The following is a 4,981-nucleotide window of genomic DNA, read 5'->3' on the forward strand; positions in this document are numbered from 1 at the left end:
CCACCTCGGCCTGATCGCCGGAAACTGGCTTGAGTGCCGCAAGTACTTCGACCTGATAGTCGGAAACTTCTTCGATCTGAACATCGGAAACTGGTCTGAATACCCACCTCGGTCTGATCGCCGGAAACTGGCCTGAGTGCCGCAAGTACTTCGACCTGATAGTCGGAAACTTCTTCGATCTGAACATCGGAAACTGGTCTGAATACCCACCTCGGCCTGATCGCCGGAAACTGGCCTGAGTGCCGCAAGTACTTCGACCTGATAGTCGGAAACTTCTTCGATCTGAACATCGGAAACTGGTCTGAATACCCACCTCGGCCTGATCGCCGGAAACTGGCCTGACTGCCACTTCGGTATGAATACCGGAACTTCTTCGATCTGAACATCGGAAACTGGTCTGAATACCCACCTCGGCCTGATCGTCGGAAACCTTCATGCCCGTCAGCATCGGCGAAATAAGGAACAGTGATACATGAGACGGCACGTGTGCCAACGACCCATGCTGGGGATAACAAGCCACGAACCGGCTATTCTCTATTCAACCCTAGCCAACGAACACTTTGTGTTTAGCTGGGGATTATTCTTTCTCTTGCTTGCCTTTCTTTTTGGACCCCAAAACTTCTTGAATTATCATTTCCGTCCCCGCCCGACAGAAACTCTTCCTCCAATATCGCACTACTGGGGAATACTGTTGATTCAAAATCACGATGCCAAACTCCTCGGAGTAACATCTTCACCATCCGGCGAAACCAAATCTCAAGCGGTAACCACGGCTCGAGTCTAGCTTATGCTTGCAATGATGACGCATGACTTTTAGCGTAATGCTCCACAATCATGGAAATGCTACGCAATTTATTATGCAATATGCTATGCTTATCTAAATGATGAATGCATAAAAAGTATCCCCCTCAAGGGACTCTTCTGGGGAGCTCAAGGCACTCTGCTGAGGAACTCGCCAACACTCCGATCTCCACCCTTCTGGGGAATAACACTGCTGCTGGGAGAAAGGATCACCCTTACCAAGGATGACCTCCACTGAAACCCGATCCACTTGGGGACTTCGCTGGGGAAACAAACCACCAACGCACTCTGTGGGGAAAACAAATAATCTCCGACTCGCTGGGGATATAACAATCCCGACTCTGCTTGGAGAAACCAATACCAATAGATAACTCCACTGGGAAATAGCAACCTTCAGGCCTGGCTGCTGAGGAAACACCGATCTCAAACCCGCTGGGGGAGATAACCATCCCGACCCTGCTAGGGAAGACACAGACCTTGAATCTGCTGAGGAGGTAACAATCCCCACCCTGCTTGGGGAAACCAGGAAGTTCTGGCACTAAACACCTGTCGACTCGTCGAACCATGGTATTCAACATCCAAACCCAATGTCCACTTTCCAATTTTGAGAACTCCCAGACTCGTCTGGACTTTTCTGATTCATCACCTTGTATTCCCGACTGCTCCGTACTCTACGGAGAGCGAACTCCTTAGATTGGCACAAACTTTCCAATCTTCAGACTTTGAAGAGTCTTCTTGATTAATATCCAGGATCGTCGTACGTCTTTCGTCTTCTTTTCACCATTCTTCAATTCTTTCGTCCCTGATTGGACTCCGTGGGGATTCTTTTATCAAAAGCTTCCACATCACAACCTGCAAGTGAGTGAAAATACCTAACAGTACCTGCAAAAGAGATCGTTAGATAAAAACGTGCCCCAGGCGTGTCAAGATTTCAACACTTGAGTCACTCAACCTTCCGAATAAGATGTCAAGTTTTCAATCTTATAAACATGCATTGGAAGGGACCTGTATGTCTTAAAATGCAAAATTCTTTATCACAAACAATTGGATGTTTTCGCAATCAAAGCGGTAATGAAAACAAAAACAAAATTATTTGACTGAATATGCATTTTATTGATTGAAAAATGTGGCTCAAATTGAGCAATACAAAGGAAGCAATTCCTGAAAAGAGGTAATTGCGCACAAAAGGAAAAATCTATCCTAATGGCAATGTGAACCCGTGATCTCATCGAGTTCCAACTCGGTTACACCCCATATGTCCTCAGACTCTCCGTGCTTTCTGCTTTCTAAACAAGACGCTTCCGAATGATCCATACCGGGGATTATCCATGTGTCATATCCAAAGTACAAATGATCATGCTAGACGCAGTTGTTCGTTTCAATCCCTCTTTTGCCTGGACCGCCCTTTCGGGTTTTCAGTCCACCGGGATACCCTTTTTTGCCCAAGCCGCCTTTTCAGGTTTTCGACTTGCCGGGTCTACATTTTTTTTCTTTTTATCCCTAATTTTTGCCCGAACCTTTTTATTCATTTTTTCGGTTCGCCGGGATGTCCATTTTTGCCTGGACTATTTTGTTCTTTTCGTCCAGCGGGTCTCTTTATACGAAGTATTTTTCAACTGCGTCCGCATTCACAGGGGATGGAAAATCTTCGCCATCCATGGTCGTTAACAACAAGGCTTCGCCAGAGAAAACCTTCTTGACCACGAATGGACCTTCATAATTGGGTGTCCATTTTCCCCTACGATCGTTTTGAGGAGGAAGGATCCTTTTCAACACCATATCACCTACGTGATATACCCGAGGTCGTACCTTTCGGTCAAAAGCACGCTTCATCCGTTGTTGGTACAACTGCCCATGACAAATGGCTGCCAACCTCTTTTCCTCAATCAGGCTCAACTCTTCATACCGAGTCCTTACCCATTCAGCCTCTTGCAGTTTCACGTCCATCAGGACTCTCAGAGAGGGAATTTGAACCTCAACCGGTAGCACCGCTTCCATTCCATATACCAACGAGAAAGGCGTTGCCCCAGTAGATGTACGCACCGAAGTTCGATACCCATGCAATGCAAATGGCAACATCTCGTGCCAATCCTTATAGGTCACGACCATCTTCTGTACAATCTTCTTTATATTCTTATTAGCTGCCTCAACCGCCCCATTCATCTTCAGACGATAAGGAGAAGAATTGTGATGCTCAATCTTGAATTCTCGGCGCAGTTCTGCCATCATCTTGTTGTTCAAATTAGAACCATTATCAGTAATGATTCTCTCGGGAACCCCATATCTACAAATGATGTCTCTCTTGAGAAATCTGGCAACGACCTGCTTCGTCACATTCGCATAAGAGGCTGCTTCCACCCACTTGGTGAAGTAATCAATTGCCACTAATATGAACCGGTGCCCATTCGAAGCCGTAGGCTCAATCTTCCCAATCATATCGATTCCCCACATAGCAAACGGCCACGGAGACGACATCAAACTCAACGGATTTGGAGGCACGTGCACCTTGTCAGCATAAATCTGGTATTTATGACACTTCCGCACGAAATTGAAACATTGGGCCTCCATTGTCATCCAATAATAACCTGCCCTCAGCAGCTTCTTCACCATCGCATTCCCACTGGCATGGGTACCGAACGACCCTTCATGAACCTCTTTCATCAATTGGCTTGCTTCTTTGTCATCAACTCATCTGAGCAAGACCCAATCAAAATTTTGCTTGTACAAAACCCCATCCTTATTCAAGTAGAACACCATGGCCAACCTCCGCAGAGTCTTTCGGTCCTTCTTAGATGCTCCCTCAGGATACTCTTGAGTTTCCAGATAGCGCTTGATTTCGAAATACCACGGCTTCTCATCATCAGGCACTATGTCAACAGCAAATACATAAGCCGGTCTATCCAGACGTCCCACCTCAACACTGGGGAACTGATTCCACCACTGCACCTTAATCAAGGCGGCCAGAGTAGCCAAAGCATCCGCCAACGAATTCTCTTCTCTAGGCACATGATGCATTTTCACCTTGGTGAAAAACGTCAACAATCTCCTCGTATAATCCCGGTATGGAACTAAGTGAGAATGATGCGTATACCACTTTCCGTTAACCTGATTCACAACCAAAGCTGAATCTCCATATATAACAAGGTTTTTGATCCTCAAATCAATCGCCTCTTCAATCCCCAGGATACAAGCTTCGTATTCAGCCACGTTGTTGGTGCACTCAAATGTTAGCCGGGCAGCAAAAGGAATGTGGGATCCTTTCGGCGTAACCAAAACAGCACCAACACCGCTACCATTCACGTTAACGGCCCCATCAAACATCAGAATCCATTCGGATTCAGAGTCAGGCCCCTCCTCCGGGATCGGTTTTGAGGAACATGATGTCCTCATCAGGGAACTCAAACTTCATCGGTTGATAATCCTCAATAGGTTGATGGGCGAGATAATCAGACAATACACTCCCCTTGATTGCTTTCTGAGAGGTATACTGGATATCATATTTAGTCAAAATCATTTGCCATCTCGCAACCCGTCCGGTCAATGCTGGTTTTTCAAAAATGTACTTGATTGGACCCATCTTGGAAATCAATAAAGTGGTATGAACCAACATATACTGCCTTAGTCGGCGAGCAGCCCAGACCAAAGCACAACAAGTTTTCTCGAGCAGTGAATATCTTGTTTCACAGTCGGTAAACTTTGTTCTAAGGTAATATATGGCATGCTCTTTTCGACCAGACTCGTCATGCTGCCCCAATACACACCCCATAGACCCCTCGAGGACTGTCAAGTACAGAATTAACGGTCGTCCCTCCACAAGGAGGCATCCGAATCGGAGGCTCCTGCAAATACTCTTTTATCTTTTCAAATTCCGCTTGGCAATCATTATTCCACCTGACCGTTTGATATTTTCTCAACAACTTGAATATAGGTTCGCACGTGGCTGTTAGATGAGATATGAACCGTGAAATGTAGTTCAATCTACCTAAGAAACCACGAACCTCTTTCTCTGTTCTCGGTTCAGGCATTTCTCGTATTGCTTTTACTTTAGCAGGATCAACCTCGATTCCTTTTTCACTTACAATGAACCCCAGCAATTTACCGGACCGCACTCCGAAAGTGCACTTGTTCGGATTCAACCTCAGTCTGAACTGTCTCAGTCGGTCAAACAACTTGGCCAGAT

Source organism: Lathyrus oleraceus, chromosome 7, assembly GCF_024323335.1.
Source record: "Lathyrus oleraceus cultivar Zhongwan6 chromosome 7, CAAS_Psat_ZW6_1.0, whole genome shotgun sequence".
Classification (NCBI taxonomy): domain Eukaryota; kingdom Viridiplantae; phylum Streptophyta; class Magnoliopsida; order Fabales; family Fabaceae; genus Lathyrus; species Lathyrus oleraceus.